This window comes from Nyctereutes procyonoides, unplaced genomic scaffold (assembly GCF_905146905.1).
Source record: "Nyctereutes procyonoides isolate TBG_1078 unplaced genomic scaffold, NYPRO_anot_genome, whole genome shotgun sequence".
Taxonomy (NCBI): Eukaryota; Metazoa; Chordata; class Mammalia; order Carnivora; family Canidae; genus Nyctereutes; species Nyctereutes procyonoides.
The window spans coordinates 98,442,909-98,463,307 of NW_026575125.1; the positions used below are offsets into that span (position 1 = coordinate 98,442,909).

General features: G+C 39.2%; 1 protein-coding gene across 1 annotated transcript in view; it reads right to left on the bottom strand.

The window, feature by feature from the left end:
- Nucleotides 1-706: 706 nt before the first annotated feature.
- Nucleotides 707-20,399, bottom strand: part of SMARCA1 (SWI/SNF related, matrix associated, actin dependent regulator of chromatin, subfamily a, member 1) — a 312,201-nt gene continuing 292,508 nt past the window's right edge. The window contains exon 26 of the mRNA XM_055338586.1: nt 707-783. The gene's annotated coding sequence lies outside the window, so the exon portion shown is untranslated. The remainder of the gene's footprint in view (nt 784-20,399) is intronic.

Consider the following 20,399-nt stretch of genomic DNA (forward strand, 5'->3'; position numbering starts at 1 on the left):
ATCCCTCTTTACCTTACCATGTATATTTCCATTCTGCTTCTGTCCCTTGAGTACCTCCCACTCTCAATTATCAACCTATATACTATATACTTCTCCACATTCACATATCCAATAGCTGACATATTAGAAGGGAAAGAATTTGAATTTTTCCACCATGTTAAGAGCTATTCAGTAAAGTGAGGTATTCCATCAACAGAGAGCCACATATAAATATCACCTACATACTTTGGAACATGCTAATGGAACTTTTACTACTTAAAAGCATTCTGTATTAACAAGGTAGCCACATTTCTTTCAGAGGTTTGAGAAAGTCCTCTAGGGTTGAAGAATCCATTCATAAGAATATTTGCTAAAGGTTAATACCATAAGCAGACCCAAAATGGAATCAGCATCTACTTTGACAGAGAGTAATAAGGTTCTCCATGACTAAACACACTCCACAAAGGTACAAATGTAGTAAATGAAGTAAAGCATCTCCTTAATTACAAAGGACTAGAAGGAAGCTTCTAAAGGTCATTTTTTAGTCTAGGAAGTATTGGGAAAACAAAGGAAAAAAGTACTGTATAAAAAAAATCAAATACCTATAGCATGAGTTTCATTTAATGAAATGAGTTCCTTAATATGTTACAACTAGAACTCCTGAAAACCAAACTCTACCTCCTTCACTTACCTCTCCAAGGTGTTTTCTCTTTATTGTAGATGAACTTTCATGATCATTTGGTTTTAACACTTTTGTTTTAAAGTTTTGCTGTTCTCTTCGGTCTTTTTTCAAGTGCTTATAATCTAAAAACAAATAATGTGTTAAGGAAGTTCTATACTAAAAAGAGCAAGGCATCATTTGGTAAACCAAATAATCACTTTTAAGTAGTAATAATTTTATCATAAGAATATTTCCCTAATTTATATGTTCTCTTAGATTTGTACAGTATAGTTTCTCAAAGGAAAACCTGAGTATAATAACTAAAGCAATAGCATGGGGTCTTGAGAGCAAAGGGTCTCCTTTCTAAGGCGTCCTACACAAACATAAATAAAAGAGAAGTAGAAATCCATGTACATGACTTTTCCTTTCCCATTTCAATAGAAATACCTTACTGATCCTATGTCCATTACTCAGGAGCCTACTCTTTTGTAGTAAATAAGAGATAATGGATATGATAATCAGATTAAACCAATCCATACTGATGTAAATTATATATTTATATTTTTTATGTGACATAATGTTTTCACCCAGCTTAAATACATATTTCCTTGGCAAGAGCCTTAGAGTGTGATGCTGATCATGGGAATCCCCTCAGGCAGTGCTGATGAGGGAGAGCCCTTTAGATTGAAGAGGATTTTTGATGCCTTTTACGTCACCTATTAATTCTACTTAATGTGTAAAGTCAATCTTTCTAATAGATTGCACCATTCCCCAAATTTAGCCATCTATATATCCATTTTCTCAATTCTTTCCGTATTCATGAATTTCCACTACTATGATCTGCCTTGCATCATGCATGAGTAGTACTCTTAAGAACTCAGTATTTTCCTCTAGCTTCTGCAGTCAGACAACAAAAAAGTATAAGGCATCCAAATCATCAAGGAAGAAGTCAAACTTTCACTATTTGCAGATGACATGATACTCTATATAGAAAATCCAGAAGACTCCACCAAAACATTACTATGATACACAAATTGAGCTGGATACAAAACCAATGTACAGAAATCTATTGCGTTTCTATACACCAATAATGAAGAAGCAGAAAGGGAAATCAAGTAATCAATCCCATGTACAATTGCACCAAAAATCATAAGATGCCTAGGAATAAACCTCACCAAAGAGGAAAAAGATCTCTCCTCTGGAAACTATAGGATATTTATGAAAGAAATTGAAGACACAAAAGAAATGAAAAAAAAAAAAGAGTCCGTACTCAGGGATTGGAAAAACAAATGTTTTAAAATGTGTATAATACCCAAAGCAATCTACACATTTAATGCCATCTTTATAAAAATACCACCATCATTTTTCACAGAGCTAGAACAAGCAGTCCTAAAATTTGTATAGAACCGTAAAAGACCCTGAATAGCCAAAGCAATCTTGAAAAAGAAAAACAAAGCTGGAGGAATCATAATTCCAGAATTTAAATTAACCTTTATTTAATATCTACTTTAGTCTCATTCTATGGGTCTTTGTGCTAGATATATGAAATCATTTAGGTAGTACGAAGATGGACATTTTTATTTCAATATTTATGGATTTATTTTAATGTATAAAAAATGAAATAAAAATGTTTATCTGTGCACTAACCAAAAAAGTTTAATATACTAGTAGTGGTACATATACCACACTTTAGGAAACTAGTGTGGGAGACTAGTCCAGCCCCATCATTTTAAAAATCATGAGATTTTCATCAAAGATAAAGATGCAAATGCCAAAAAATGTATAAAACTCAAAAAGTTCTTTAAAACTGTTTCTCCACACCCAACATCAGCAACAGTGACACTGTAAAACCAAGCCCTGGTATTCTACAGCGAAATGTCAGCAATCATTGACCAGGCTTCTCTAAGGCTCTAGAGCCCCCAAACACTAAGGGTTAGTCAAGTGTGCCCAGTGTCAAACCTAAACCCAAGCTCATATAATAAAGTTTACATTAAAAGTCAAGGTTTTGATGAATGTCACACTTGGAAGCCAATTAAATGGTCTGAAAGGAAGACACAATTTCCCATTGTCTAATTGACTTGCAGCACCTTCAAGGTAATAAATTTGTCACCTTGAATTATTAATGAGAAATGAATATTTGACTTGCTGCCTTGAATAGAAAATAGTTCATTATTGGGTAGCATTGTTCCTACCAAATAATAAGCCTGCCACTAGGGCAGTTTAGGGACAATGTGACTAAAAATGTATTTTTCTTCATCACTGTATTTTTCATACCATACAGCTCTTTATAACAAAATCTTACAATCATTTAAATAGGCAGAAATGGTACCTTTAGAGTTTAATGCTGCATTAATTCTCATTGTCATAGACTTAATAGGTTCCTCCAATATTTTCAGATACTCAAACCTATGCTTGTGGTTAGGAAAAGGAATTCCATAGACCTTATTATTATTTATTCAATATTTTCTTTAAATCAATTCCCTTGTTTACTTTTTGTATCTCCTAAACCATAAGATCTATAAAATTGTGGGGTTGATATATGAGTTGTAATGTTTTTCAACTGTGTATTAAAGCAAACATGAGACTATTAAAATATAAAATATTGACCTATATACCACATGTAATTATCACCTACACACTTTGGGTAACACTGCACATACCACATATTTGAAACATTGCAGTAAAAACTATGTACTGAGAGAGGAGGGGCAGGATGGCGGAAGAGCAGGGTCCCCAAATCACCTGCCCCCCACCAAATTACCTAGATAACCTTCAAATCATCCTGAAAATCTACGAATTCGGCCTGAGATTTAAAGAGAGACCAGCTGGAATGCTACAGTGAGAAGAGTTCGCGCTTCTATCAAGGCAGGAAGACGGGGAAAAAGAAATAAAGAAACAAAAGGCCTCCGAGGGGGAGGGGCCCCGCGAGGAGCCGGGCTGAGGCCGGGGCGAGTGTCCCCAGGACAGGAGAGCCCCGTCCCGGAGGACCAGGAGCTGCACCAACCTTCCCGGGCGGGGAAAGGGGCTCGCAGGGAGTTGGAGCAGGACCCAGGAGGGCGGGGATGCCCTCGGGCTCCCGGGGACACTAACAGACACCTGCGCCCCGGGAGAGTGCGCCGAGCTCCCTAAGGGCTGCAGCGCGCACGGCGGGGCCCGGAGCAGCTCGGAAGGGCTCGGGCGGCGGCTCCGCGGAGGGGGCTGCGGGGCGGGAGCGCGAATCCAACAGCGCAGGCCCCGGAGCACAGGGCGCCGGGACACAGCCCAGGATCCGGCCTCCCCCTGGGACAGGCAGAGGCCGGGAGGGCCCAGGACAGCAAGGACGCTCCTGCCCCGAGCTGAGCAGATCAGCGGCCCCGCCCCGGAGCCTCCAGGCCCTACAGGCTGAGAGCCCCGTAGTTCCTGCGGAGGCTGAATCCAGGCTTCCAGAGTTGCCATAGCAACTGCAGCTGTTCCTCCTGGGGCCTCACGGGGTAAACAACCCCCACTGAGCCCTGCACCAGGCAGGGGCAGAGCAGCTCCCCCAAGTGCTAACACCTGAAAATCAGCACAGCAGGCCCCTCCCCCAGAAGACCAGCTGGACGGACCAGTTCCAGGGGAAGTCAAGGGACTTAAAGTCTACAGAATCAGAAGATACTCCCCCGTGTTTTTTGTTTTGTTTTGTTTGTTTTTTTTTTTTTTTTGCTTTTTGATTTGTTTCCTTCCCCCACCCCTTTTTTCCCTTCTTTCTTTTTCTTTCTCTTTTTTCTTTTTTTCTTCCTTTTTCTTTTTCTCTTTTCTTTCCTTCTTTCTCTCCTCTCTTTTTCTCCTTTTCCCAATACAACTTGTTTTTGGCCACTCTGCACTGAGCAAAATGACTAGAAGGAAAACCTCACCTCAAAAGAAAGAATCAGAAACAGTCCTCTCCCCCACAGAGTTACAAAATCTGGATTACAATTCAATGTCAGAAAGCCAATTCAGAAGCACTATTATACAGCTACTGGTGGCTCTAGAAAAAAGCATTAAGGCCTCACGAGACTTCATGACTGTAGAATTTAGATCCAATCAGGCAGAAATTAAAAATCAATTGAATGAGATGCAATCCAAACTAGAAGTCCTAACAACGAGGGTTAACGACGTGGAAGAATGAGTGAGTGACACAGAAGACAAGTTGATGGCAAAGAGGGAAACTGAGGAAAAAAGAGACAGACAATTAAAAGACCATGAAGACAGATTAAGGGAAATAAATGATAGCCTAAGGAAGAAAAACCTACGTTTAATTGGGGTTCCCGAGGGCGCCGAAAGGGACAGAGGGCCAGAATATGTATCTGAACAAAAACTAGCTGAAAACTTTCCTAATCTGGGAAGGGAAATAGGCATTCAGATCCAGGAAATAGAGAGATCCCCCCTAAAATAAATAAAAACCGTTCAACACCTCGACATTTAATAGTGAAGCTTGCAAATTCCAAAGATAAAGAGAAGATCCTTAAAGCAGCAAGAGACAAGAAATCCCTGACTTTTATGGGGAGGAACATTAGGGTAAGAGCAGACCTCTCCACAGAGACCTGGCAGGCCAGAAAGGGCTGGCAGGATATATTCAGGGTCCTAAATGAGAAGAACATGCAACCAAGAATACTTTGTCTAGCAAGGCTCTCATTCAAAATAGAAGGAGAGATAAAGAGCTTCCAAGACAGGCAGGAACTGAAAGAATATGTGACCTCCAAACCAGCTCTGCAAGACATTTTAAGGGGGACTCTTAAAATTCCCCTTTAAGAAGAAGTTCAGTGGAACAATCCACAAAAACAAGGACTGAATAGATATCATGATGACACTAAACTCATATCTGTCAATAGTAACTCTGAACGTGAACGGGCTTAATGACCCCATCTAAAGGCGCAGGGTTTCAGACTGGATAAAAAAGCAGGACCCATCTATTTGCTGTCTACAAGAGACTCATTTTAGACAGGACACCTACAACCTGAAAATAAAAGGTTGGAGAACCATTTACCATTCAAATGGTTCTCAAAAGAAAGCAGGGGTAGCCATCCTTATATCAGAAAACTAATATTTACCCCGAAGACTACAGTAAGAGACGAAGAGGGACACTATCTCATACTTAAAGGATCTATCCAACAAGAGGACTTAACAATCCTCAATATATATGCCCCGAATGTGGGAGCTGCCAAATACTTAAACCAATTATTAAACAAAGTGAAGAAATACTTAGATAATAATACACTTATACTTGGTGACTTCAGTCTGGCGCTTTCTACCCTCGATAGGTCTTCTAAGCCCAACATCTCCAAAGAAACGAGAGCTTTAAATAATACACTGGACCAGATAGATTTCACAGATATCTACAGAACTTTACATCCAAACTCAACTGAATACACATTCTTCTCAAGTGCACATGGAACTTTCTCCAGAATAGACCCCATACTGGGTCACAAATTGGGTCTGAACCGATACCAAAAGATTGGGATCGTCCCCTGCATATTCTCAGACCATAACGCCTTGAAATTAGAACTCAATCACAACAAGAAGTTTGGAAGGACCTCAAACACGTGGAGCTTAAGGACCATCCTGCTAAAAGATGAAAGGGTCAACCAGGAAATTAAGGAAGAATTAAAAAGATTCATAGAAACTAATGAGAATGAAGATACAACCGTTCAAAATCTTTGGGATGCAGCAAAAGCAGTCCTAAGGGGGAAATACATGGCAATACAAGCATCCATTCAAAAACTAGAAAGAACTCAAATACAAAAGCTAACCTTACACATAAAGGAGCTAGAGAAAAAGCAGCAAATAGATCCTACACCCAGCAGAAGAAGACAGTTAATAAAGATTCGAGCAGAATTCAATGAAATAGAGGTCAGAAGAACTGTGGAACAGATCAATAGAACCAGGAGTTGGTTCTTTGAAAGAATTAATAAGATAGATAAACCATTAGCCAACCTTATTAAAAAGAAGAGAGAGAAGACTCAAATTAATAAAATCATGAATGAGAAAGGAGAGATCACTACCAACACCAAGGAAATACGAACGATTTTAAAAACATATTATGAACAGCTATACGCCAATAAATTAGGCAATCTAGAAGAAATGGACGCATTCCTGGAAAGCCACAAACTACCAAAACTGGAGCAGGAAGAAATAGAAAACCTGAACAGGCCAATAACCAGGGAGGAAATTGAAGCAGTCATCAAAAACCTCCCAAGACACAAGAGTCCAGGGCCAGATGGCTTCCCAGGGGAATTCTATCAAACGTTTAAAGAAGAAATCATACCTATTCTACTAAAGCTGTTTGGAAAGATAGAAAGAGATGGAGTACTTCCAATTCATTCTATGAGGCCAGCATCACCTTAATTCCAAAACCAGACAAAGACCCCACCAAAAGGAGAATTACAGACCAATATCCCTGATGAACATGGATGCAAAATTCTCAACAAGGTATTAGCCAACAGGATCCAACAGTACGTTAAGAAAATTATCCACCATGACCAAGTAGGATTTATCCCTGGGACACAAGACTGGTTCAACACTCGTAAAACAATCAATGTGATTCATCATATCAGCAAGAGAAAAACCAAGAACCATATGATCCTCTCATTAGATGCAGAGAAAGCATTTGACAAAATACAGCATCCATTCCTGATCAAAACTCTTCAGAGTGTAGGGATAGAGGGAACATTCCTCAACATCTTAAAAGCCATCTACGAAAACCCCACAGCAAATATCATTCTCAATCGGAAGCACTGGAAGCCTTTCCCCTAAGATCAGGAACAAGACAGGGATGTCCACTCTCACCACTGCTATTCAACATAGTACTGGAAGTCCTAGCCTCAGAAATCAGACAACAAAAAGACATTAAAGGCATTCAAATTGGCAAAGAAGAAGTCAAACTCTCCCTCTTCGCCGATGACATGATACTCTACATAGAAAACCCAAAAGCCTCCACCCCAAGATTGCTAGAACTCATACAGCAATTTGGTAGCGTGGCAGGATACAAAATCAATGACCAGAAGTCAGTGGCATTTCTATGCACTAACAATGAGACTGAAGAAAGAGAAATTAAGGAGTCAATCCCATTTACAATTGCACCCAAATGCAGAGGATACCTAGGAATAAACCTAACCAAAGAGGTAAAGGATCTATACCCTAAAAACTATAGAACACTTCTGAAGGAAATTGAGGAAGGCACAGAGATGGAAAAATACTCCATGCTCATGGATTGGCAGAATTAATATTGTGAAAATGTGCATGTTACCCAGGGCAATTGACACGTTTAATGCAATCCCTATCAAAATACCATGGACTTTATTCAGAGAGTTAGAACAAATTATTTTAAGATTTGTGTGGCATCAGAAAAGACCCCGAATAGCCAGGGGAATTTTAAAAAAGAAAACCAGAGCTGGGGGCATCACAATGCCAGATTTCAGGTTGTACTACAAAGCTGTGGTCATCAAGACAGTGTGGTACTGGCACAAAAACAGACACATAGATCAATGGCACAGAATAGAGAACCCAGAAGTGGACCCTGAACTTTATGGTCAACTAATATTCGATAAAGGAGGAAAGACTATCCACTGGAAGAAAGACAGTCTCTTCAATAAATGGTGCTGGGAAAATTGGACATCCACATGCAGAAGAATGAAACTAGACCACTCTCCTTCACCATACATAAAGATAAACTCAAAATGGATGAAAGATCTAAATGTGAGACAAGATTCCATCAAAATCCTAGAGAAGAACACAGGCAACACCTTTCTTGAACTTGGCCACAGTAACTTCTTGCAAGATACATCCACGAAGGTAAAAGAAACAAAATAAAAAATGAACTATTGGGACTTCATCAAGATAAGAAGCTTTTGCACAGCAAAGGATACAGTCAACAAAACTAAAAGACAACCTACAGAATGGGAGAAGATATTTGCAAATGACGTTATCAGATAAAGGGCTAGTTTCCAAGATCTATAAAGAACTTCTTAAACTCAACACCAAAGAAACAAACAATCCAATCATGAAATGGGCAAAAGACATGAAGAGAAATCTCACAGGGAAGACATAGACATGGCCAACATGCACATGAGAAAATGCTCTGCATCCCTTGCCATCAGTGAAATAGAAATCAAAACCACAATGAGATACCACCTCACACCAGTGAGAATGGGGAAAATTAACAAGGCAGGAAACCACAAATGTTGGAGAGGATGCGGAGAAAAGGGAACCCTCTTACACTGTTGGTGGGAATGTGAACTGGTGCAGCCACTCTGGAAAACTATGTGGAGGTTCCTCAAAGAGTTCAAAATAGACCTGCCCTATGACCCAGCAATTGCACTGTTGGGGATTTACCCCAGAGATTCAGATGCAATGAAACACCGGGACACCTGCACCCCGATGTTTCTAGCAGCAATGTCCACAATAGCCCAACTGTGGAAGGAGCCTCGGTGTCCATCGAAAGATGAATGGATAAAGAATATGTGGTTTATGTATACAGTGGAATATTACTCAGCCATTAGAAATGACAAATACCCACCATTGCTTCAACATGGATGGAACTGGAGGGTTTTATGCTGAGTGAAGTAAGTCAATCGGAGAAGGACAACCAGTGTATGTTCTCATTCATTTGGGGAATATAAATAATAGTGAAAGGGAATATAAGGGAAGGGAGAAGAAATGTGTGGGAAATATCAAAAAGGGAGACAGAACATAAAGACTCCTTACTCTGGGAAACGAACTAGGGGTGATGGAAGGGGAGGAGGATGGGGCGTGGGGGTGAATGTATGATGGGCACTGAGGGGGCACTTGATTGGATGAGCACCTGGTGTTATTCTGTATGTTGGTAAATTGAACCCCAATAAAAAATAAATTTATTTGGGGATTCCTGGATGGCTCAGTGGTTTAGCGCCTGCCTTCAACCCAGGGCATGGCCCTGGAGACCAGGGATCGAGTCCCACATCGGGCTCCCTGCATAGAGCCTGCTTCTCCCTCTGCCTGTGTCTCTGCCTCTGTGTGTGTGTGTGTGTGTGTATGTGTGTGTCACACGAATAAATAAAATCTTTAAAAAAAATAAAAAATAAATTTATTTTAAAAATTTTAAATAAAATTTGCATTATCTTAAAAAAAAAACTACGTACTTAAATAAAATGTGTTCTTGAGAAATAAAGGAGGAAGAAAGCATGCAACCTACAAAATCAAAATTTCAAAACATTCTTTTGGGGGAGAGACTTGGGACCTACCTAATTTGTTACTATTTTATGAAGAAATCCACTACTACCACCCCACCCCACTCCTTCAAATGCTGTTTTCTGCCTTCTTAAAGCTGTACCTATTCTTCCTTCATAAAGCCCTCCCAGATTTCCAAATCAGTTCTGATCTTATTTTCCTCTGAAATCTCATAACACTGTATATTCTTTTTAAAGTCCTTATCATATTCTGAAATCAGCTGTAGTTATGTTTGCACTGGACTCATTCCTCTCATTAAACATCATATTCCTTGAGGTGGCTAATATAGTACTTTGAACAATGGATGCTCAATAAATGTCCTTTTGAGTTGAAATAGTATGGCACAAACCAGGATATTTTACCATATCTAATCCCAAAAACCTTCATTTATTGACAATCCTAAATGTCAATTATCTAAACACCAAATCTCAGTGTCCAGACACAGAAAATGATGATGAAGGTATAGGAGATTTGGGTGAACATACAGAAACTCTGTATGTCTTGTGTTGGATGCTGAGAGTCTCATTCAGCTTCCATTAAAAGTTGCAACGAGTGACGTTTTGAATGCTCTTTCCATAAGCCTGCCTACTGGGACAACATATCTTATTTGATGGGTTCAGCAAGAAGCAATTAGGTGTTCTTACATAGGCCACATTTCTTGATCATGTCTGTGCTGTGTTCATTATACTCCCTCCCTTGACATCAATAAGTCGATTTTAAAGAGCATCCAATGCTTTACAGGGTATTATGGAAAGTTCTCTTTCTGAGTAATGCAGTTTTTCCCATTGTCCCTGAATATGTACAGCTATTCAGTGAAAAATAGGATATTATATTTCCTGAAGATTTGTTCCTCTTAGCCTCTCTCAACCTTATCTCCTAATCCTAAAGCCCAAAAGTAGGAAAAAAGTAACATATTTGGAATAATGAGACCCAGGGATAATCTAAGTAGTTTTAAACATGCACAATTAAGAGGGCTATTTTATGCCCCTTTTCCTGACTAGGCAAAGGTCTACACAAGCAGACACATCATACCTACTGTAGCAGACAAGAAATGCCAAGACAACATTTATTTTATCCTCAATGAAAGTAAAAGAGGAGTTCTATGGTTGGTACCTGCATACAAGGTTACAGAAGACCACTTACCCAAAATGCTCAGATCCACTGCACTTCCCACTGTTACAGACACTAATGGGTTACCTTTCTCCCACTGATTTCTATATTTGGTAAAGGATTTGAGATAATAAGAGATATGATAGGAGAGAGAGAGGGATGGAGGGAGATGAACCACTAAAGCACGAATAATGGAGCCAAAGTTTTGTAATAGAGGAAAGAGATATTTGAAAAAGAAAGTATGATGAAAAAAAGAAAGTATGATAAGTATAGCAGTACAAAAAACTGCTTTGAGCTTCCTGAAAGTCAAGACTCATTATCCAATAACAGTAACTTTGTCTTAGCACTGAAGTCTAAGAATTTTTTAGATGAATCATTTTGTAGAAAAAATAAATGGCATAATTTGGTCTATCAAATCTTTACTCAGCTTGGGGCCTAGAATTCAAAAACAAATAAGAGCCAATCATAGAACTTAAGCTACTAAAAGTAAAACTTGTGTGATACAAATATGTGGATATATGCACACATATTTATGTGTAGATAAGATATGATTCAGGGTACTTGAAGTGAATCCCTTTGTTTAAGGATATATTTATTATTTTAAAATACGGGGAGGGGTAAAGGGGGAGAGTCCCAAGCAGACTCCATGGTGAGCATAGAGCCCTACTCAGGGCTCAACCCCACGATCCCAAAATTTCAAGCTAAGCTGAAACCAAGAGTTGGACACAGAACGTACTGAGCCACCCCAGTGCCCCACTTAAGTGAATTCCTAAAGAAAGGGTTCTGAAGAGAAATTCTCTTACTACTTATTTTTGGGTAGAACCAGAGAGGGATATAGTAATCTAGTATAATGGTCCTCAAAGTGTAGTCTCTTCAGTACCAGCAGCATCTTAATCACCTGGTAACTTGTTCGAAATGCAAAAATATGGAACCCACACCAGAATTACTGAGTCTGAAACTCTGAAGCTGGGGTGCAGAAGTCCATGTTTTAACTAGTCCCCAGTGGATTCTGGTGCAATGTAATGTTTGAGGTCCGCTGGCTTAGTAAAACCCAACCCCCTAATCTTTACCACCCTCTTTGGGATCCAGGTCCTGAACGCTTTATCTCCAGTTGAGAAATCAGATTGCCTAGGTGTTTGGCCTTTCAATCCCCACTCCTACTCCAGGATGCTTTCTAAAACACAGAACAGAATGATACAGACATTTTCTAAAATAAATTTCCCGGAGCCTACTCTATGCTTTACCCATATCTACCTGGGATAATAAATTCAAATTCAAAAATAAATTTGATCTGTTTTTAGATAAGAGGATAGCTAGAGATAAAGCAGTGTAACTGATTTTGGCAGTAGTATAATAAATTTTGGGAATTTCTTTAGACTTTGAAATAAACTGCCAAACAAATTATTCTATAAATGAGGACCACAGAAATACAGTAATCTGTCATATTTCATTCAACTAGAGATCACTTTTCCAGAAATCTCATCTATCTGCAATAAGGTGGGGAAAAAAAAGAAAATAAGAAAAAAGAAAGCTAACTAAAATAAAACAAAAACAAGTTTCAAAGAAGCACAAGTATCTATGACTTGATGTGATTTAATGTATACATAGGGTAATTTCTCTGATATTCAGATACTATATTTTAGACAAACTTTTAATCATAATTTAGTAGGGCTATTTGGGGTTTATCAACTGACAGCAGCAAGAAATTCACCTGGGGGACAGAGGATACCAAGGAGGAGGAGATAAACTCCCTAACACCAGCACCAGAAAAAATGCCATGCCTCCCAGCCACATATACAGTCCTCCCTAATATAAGTCTAAGTCAAATCACCAAAATTTGCCAGTCGTCCTCATGGTCAACTTACTGAATGGACAATGACTTAAATTCCTTGCTTTTTTACCTATTTAGTTTTCCTTTCTCTGTATATTTTTTAATTTGAGTTTGATTTGCCAACATATAGCATAATACCCAGTGCTCATCCCATCAAGTGCCCCCTCAGTGCCCGTCACCCAGTCACCCCATCCTCCCACCCACCTCCCCTTCCACTACCCCTTGTTTGTTTCCCAGAGTTAGGTGTCTCTCATGTTCTGTCACCCTCTCTGATATTTCCCACTAATTTTCTCTCCTTTCCCCTATAATCCCTTACACTATTCTTCATTTTGTCTTCATAACAGCATTTTTAGAAATGTTAAATTTATTTCTGCCTTAGCTCCCTACTACTACAGCTGGAGAATCACAGTGAGACGGAGGGTATGAGGAGAATGCATTCGTAGAATATTCTGCTGTAAAAAAGAAGCCTTATGAATATCTTTTCAAGAATATCTTAACATGGTTACATACATGAGAATTCTTTATATTCAAGAGCATAGTCAAGAATGTATTCAAAGATATATTTAAGAACATATTTTAAATATATTTACTACATTCAAGGAGATATCAAAGAATATATTTATGAGTTTATTCAAGAATATATCAAAAGTAGAGGGGCGGGGCAAGCTGGCGGAAGAGTAGGGACCCCAAGTCACCTGTCCCCACCAACTACCTAGGTAACTTTCAAATCATCCTGAAAATCTACGAATTCTGCCTGAGATTTAAAGAGAGAACAGCAAAAAAATAAAAAATAAAAATAAAGAGAGAACAGCTAGAATGCTACAGTGAGAAGAGTTCACACTTCTATCAAGGTAGGAAGATGGAAAAAAAATAAAACAGCATCCAGTGGGGGAGGGGCCCCCAGGAGGAGCCAGGCTAAAAGAGGGCAGCAAGAGCTTCCAGGACAGGAGAGCCGAGCCCTGGAGAACCAGGAGCTTTACCAAACTTCCTCACAGGGAACTCAGGCAGGATCCCAGGAGGGGGAGTGGAGCCCCCAGGTTCCCAGGGTCACTAACAGAGAAGTGGGGAGAGCATGCAAACACCGCCGGCCGAGCTCCCTAAAGGGCTGGAGCCCCCACCGGGCAGGGAGGGCCTCGCGAGAAGCTCAGGCGGCGGCTCCGTGCAGAGGGGGCTTCACGTCTCGGTACCGCAATTCGAGCGGTGCAGGCCCCAGAGACCAGGGCACTGGAGGACACAGCCCAGGATCCTGCGCTCCCCCCGGGACAGGTGGAGGCCGGGAGGACACAGGACAGCGAGGACGCTCCTGCCGCCTGGCAGCCCCAAGCTGTGCAGATAGGTGCCCCCCGCCCCCAGAGCATTCAGGCCCCTGCGGACTGTGAGCTGCGGTAGTTAATGCGGGAGCTGACTCCAGGGTTGGAGAGCTGGCCGCCGCCACTGTTGTTGTTGTTCCTCCTGGTGTCACCTTGTGCCTCGGAGTGAGCAGGGGCCTCACAGGATAAACAGCTCCCACTGAGCCCTGCACCTGGCAGGGGACTGGGCAGCTCCCCCAGGTGCACACACCTGAGAATCAGCACAGCAGCCCCTCCCCCAGAAGACCAGCTGGAAGGACAGGGGAAAAGCGAGTTATTGACCAAGTAGCACTGGAAATTTCCAGGGTAAGTCGAGGGATTTATAGTATATAGAATCAGAGGATACTCCTCCTTGTGTTTTCTTTTTGTTTCCCTCCCTTTTTCCCTCTTTTTCCTTCCTGTTTCCTGTACAACTTGTTTTTAGCCACTCTGCACTGAGCAAAATGAGTAGAAGAAAGAACTCACCACAAAAGAATCAGAAACAGTACTCTCTCCCACAGAGTTACAGAATTTATATTACAATTCAATGTTGAAAGCCAATTCAGAAAAATAATTATAAAGCTATTGCTGGCTCTGGAAAAAAGCATAAAGGATTCAAGAGACTTCATGACTACAGAATTTAGATCTAATCAGGTCAAAATTAAAAATCAATTAAATGAGATGCAATCCAAACTGGAGGTCCTAACGACGAGGATTAATGAGGTAGAAGAACGAGTGAGTGGCATAGAAGACAAGTTGATGGCAAGGAAGGAAACTGAGGAAAAAAAGAGAAAAACAATTAAAAGATCATAAGGAAGGCTAAAGGAAATCAATGATAGCCTCAGAAGGAAAAATCTATGTTTAGTTGCGGTTCCAGAGGGCGCCAAAAGGGACAGAAGATCAGAAAGTGTATTTGAACAAATCATAGCTGAGACCTTCCCTAACATGGGGAGGGAAACAGCCTTCAGATCCAGGAGATAGAGAGATTCCCCCTAAAATTAATAAAAACCATTCAACACCCTGACATTTAATAGTGAAACTCACAAATTCCAAAGACAAAGAGAAGATCCTTAAAGCAGCAAGAAACAAGAGATCCCTAACCTTAATGGGGAGAAGTATTAGGTTAATAGCAGACCTCTCCACAGAGACCTGGCAGGCCAGAAAGGGCTGGCAGGATATATTCAGGGTCCTAAATGACAAAAACATGCAGCCAAGAATACTGTATCCAGCAAGGCTCTCATTCAGAATAGAAGGAGAAAGAGCTTCCAAGATAGGCAGAAACTGAAAGAATATGTGACCTCCAAACCAGCTCCACAAGAAATATTAAGGGGACACTGTAAAAGAAAGAGGAAGTCCAAGTAAACAATCCGCAAAAACAGGGACTGAATAGGTATTATGATGACACTAAATTCATATCTTTCAATAGTAACTCTGAAAGTGAATGAGCTTAATGATCCCATCAAAAGACACAGGGTTTCAGACTGGATAAAAAAGCAAGACCCATCTATTTGCTGTCTACAAGAGACTCATTTTAGACCTAAGGACACCTCCAGCCTGGAAATAAAAGGCTGGAGAACCATTTACCATTCAAATGGTCCTCAAAAGAAAGCATGGGTAGCCATCCTCATATCAGATAAAGTTTATCCCAAAGACTGTAGTAAGAGATGAAGAGGGACACTATATCATACTTAAAGGATCAATCCAACAAGGGAACCTAACAATCGTGAATATTTATGCCCTGAATGTGGAAACTGCCAAGTATATGAATCAATTAATAACCAAAGTTAAGACATACTTAGATAATAAAACACTTATACTGGGAGACTTGAACACGGCACTTTGTGCAATTGATAGATCTTCTAATCACAACATCTCCAAAGAAACAAAAGCTTTAAATGATACACTGGACCAGATGCATTTCACAGATATTTACAGAACTTTACATCCAAACGCAATTGAATACACATTCTTCTCAGGTGCACATGGGGATTTCTCCAGAATAGAACACATACTGGGTCACAAATCAGGTCTTAACTGATACCAAAAGATTGGGATTGTCCCCTGCATATTTTCAGACCATAATGCTTTGAAAGTAGAGCTAAACCACAAGAAGTTTGGAAGGAATTCAAACACGTGGAAGTTAAGGACCATCCTGCTAAAAGATGAAAGAGTCAACCAGGAAATTAGAGAAGAATTAAAAACATTCATGGAAACTAATGAGAAGGAAGATACAGCGGTTCAAAATCACTGGGATACAGCAAAAGCAGTCCTGGGGGGGAAATACATCGCAATACAAGCAGCCATCCAAAAACTGGAAAGAACTCAAATACGAAAGCTAACCTCCACCTAAAGGAGCTGGAGAAGGAACAGGAAATAAAATGTTCACCCAGCAGAAGAAGACAGCTAATAAAGATTCAAGCAGAATTCAATGAAATAGAGATCAGAAGAACTGTGGAACAGATCAACAAAACCAGGCGTTGGTTCTTTGAAAGAATTAATGAGATAGATAAACCATTAGCCAGCCTTATCAAAAACAAAAGAGAACGACTCTAATTAATAAAATAATGAATGAAAAAGGAGAGATCACCACCAACACCAAGGAAATGAAAACGTTTTTAAAAACTTTTTTTTTATTTTTTTAATTAATTAATTAATTAATTTTACGATAGTCATACAGAGAGAGAGAGAGAGAGAGAGAGAGAGGCAGAGACACAGGCAGAGGGAGAAGCAGGCTCCATGCACCGGGAGCCTGACGTGGGATTCGATCCCGAGTCTCCAGGATCGCGCCCTGGCCCAAAGGCAGGCACCAAAACGCTGCGCCACCCAGGGATCCCTGTTTTTAAAAACTTATTATGAGCAGCTACATGCCAATAAATTAGGCAATCTAGAAGAAATGGACACATTTCTGGAAAACCACAAACTACCAAAACTGGATCTGGAAGAAATAGAAAAACTGAACAGGCCAATAACCAGGGAGGTAATTGAAACAGCCATCAAAAACCTCCCAAGACACAAGGTCTGGGCCCAGATAGCTTCCCAAGGGAATTCTATCAAACGTTTAAAGAAGAAACAATACCTATTCTACTAAAGCTGTTCCGAAAGACAGAAAGAGATGGAATAGTTCCAAACTCATTTTATGAGGCCAGCATCACTTTAATTCCAAAACCAAAGACCCCACCAAAAGGGAGAATTATAGACCAATATCCCTGATGAACACAGATGCAAAAATTCTCAACAAGATACTAGCCATATAGGATCCAGCAATACATTAAGAAGATTCTTCACCGTGACCAAGTAGGATTTATCCCCGGGACACAAGGCTGGTTCAACACCCGTAAAACAATCAATGTGATTCATCATATCAGCAAGAGAAAAAACAAGAACCATATGATCCTCTCATTAGATGCAGAGAAAGCATTTGACAAAATACAGCATCCATTCCTGATCAAAACTCTTCAGAGTGTAGGGGTAGAGGGAACATTCCTCAGCATCTTAAAAGCCATCTACGAAAAGCCCACAGCAAGTATCATCCTCAATGGGGAAACACTGGGAGCCTTTCCCCTAAGATCAGGAACAGGACAGGGATGTCCACTCTCACCACTGCTATTCAACATAGTACTAGAAGTCCTAGCCTCAGTAATAAGACAACAAAAAGAAATAAAAGGCACTAAAATTGGCAAAGAAGAAGTCTATGCCTCTTTGCAGATGACATGATACTGTAAATAAAAAACCCAAAAGACTCCACCCCAAAATTGCTAGAACTCATACAGCAATTCGGCAGTGTGGCAGGATACAAATTCAATGCCCAGAAATCAGTGGCATTTCTATGCGCTAAGAATGAGACTGAAGAAAGAAAATTAAGGAGACAATCCCTTTTACAATTGCACCCAAAAGCATAAGATATCTAGGAATAAACCTAACCAAAGACGTAAAGGTTCTATACTCTAAAAACTACAGAACACTTCTGAAAGAAATTGAGGAAGACACAATGAGATGGAAAAATATTCCATGCTCATGGATTGGATGAATTACAAAGATAAACTCAAAATAGATGGGAGATCTAAATGTGAGACAAGAATCCATCAAAATCCTACAGGAGAACACAGGCAACACCCTTTTTGAAGTTGGTCACAACAACTTCTTGCAAGATACATCTATGAAGGCAAGGGAAACAAAAGCAAAAATGAATTATTGGGACTTCATCAAGATAAAGAGCTTCTGCACAGCAAAAGAAACAGTCAACAAAACTAAAAGACAACCCACAGAATGGGAGAAGATATTTGCAAATGACATATCAGATAAAGGGCTAGTTTCCAAGATCTATAAAGAACTTATTAAACTCAACACCCAAGAAACAAACAATCCAATCATGAAATGGGCAAAAGACATGAAGAGAAATCTCACAGAGGAAGACATAGACATGGTCAACAAGCACATGAGAAAGTGCTCTGCATCCCTTGCCATCAGTGAAATAGAAATCAAAACCACAGTGAAATACCACCTCACACTACTGAGAATGGTGAAAATTAACAAGACAGGAAGCAACAAATGTTGGAGAGGATGTGGAGAAACGGGAACCCTCTTGCACTGTTGGTGGGAATGTGAACTTGTGCAGCCACTCTGGAAAACTGTGTGGAGGTTCCTCAAAGAGTTAAAATAGACCTGCCCTATGACCCAGCAGTTGCACTGCTGGGGATTTACCCCAAAGATACAGATGCAGTGAAATACCAGGACACCTGCACCCCGATGTTTATAGCAGCAATGTCCACAATAGCCAAACTGTGGAAGGAGCCTCGGTGTCCACCGAAAGATAAATGGATAAAGAAGATGTGGTCTCTCTCTCTATATATATATATAAATACATACACACACAATGGAATAAAATCTTTTTTAAAAAAAAGTAAAATATTTTTTAAAAAGCAAAAATAAACAAATTAAACTGCTTAATACTAAAAAGCTTCTATACAGCAAAACAATAATCAGCAAAATGAAAAGACAACCTAAGGAATGAGATATTTCCAATCTATCTAAGTGGTTACTATCTAAGGTACATACAACTCAGTAGCAAAAAAAAAAAAAATCTACTTAAAATGGGCAAATGTAAAGTGTATTCAGAATATGTTCTTCATAATACATTTTCCTTCAAAAATACTCTCTGAGTTTTTTAATGTATTTGATTAATTATCAAATGGTTATATTTTTCTTGTTCATATAGTCTTGCAATTTGTGAAACACCATATTCAAAAATGAAAGTAGAACCAAATTATGCATGATATTTGTTTACTTTCAGTCCAACAATCATGCTTCAATTTAAGCAAACTAGAGTATGTTCATGACTTAACACAAGGCTAAAATTTCTTTATCTCCTGTCAAGAAGAAACTACCCAAACATCACACTACATAAACGTAATATAAATACATTATCTGACCATGTACAGTGGAATTCCATTATATATCGCTAATATAATAAATCAAAATCTTAATAATAAATATTTTAACTTGAGAATAATGTTTGCATAATTTTTAACCTAGAAAATATTTTACTAAAAGTACTTTATTCATTTTATGCTATATACATTTATGGCCTGGAGACCATCACTATATCACAGCCCAGTACAACAGTGAGTTCTCATAATGATGGCACAGAATTTCAAAAATTAAAATAAAATATAATATTACCTTCTGTTTAGTATGCTTAGTTTACAAAAAAAATAAATATACAATTCACTGCAAAAAGATTTCCAACAAAATTTTTAAAACAATATTCAAAAACAAAAGTTTTTGCACTTAAAGAAATAAGCATCAATTATTAGGAAATTTCAGATATGTTTAAAGGAATATTTCATGTCTTTTCTAGACACCATTGTAAAGGTTTCTCAATAAAATACTAGCAAAGCAAATCCAACAAGTAAATTTTAAAATATTTTTCCATCTTAATTGAGATATTATTGATACATAACATGTAATTTTAAGGCGTACAACTCGATGATTATATTATTATATTATATCATATTATATTATATTGCCACAATCAGCTTTGTTAACACCTCCATCTTCTCACATAATTACCATTTTTGATAACAATATCATTTAAGATCTACTCTCTTAACAACATTCAAGTATATAACACAACACTTTTAATTATAGTCACCATGTTGTGCATTTCATTCCCAGAATACATTCATCCTATAGCTGGAAATTTGTACCCTTTGACCAACATCTCCCCATTTTCTCCACCCTCAGCCCCTGGCAGCCACCATTCTACTCTACTTCTATGAGTTTGGCTTTT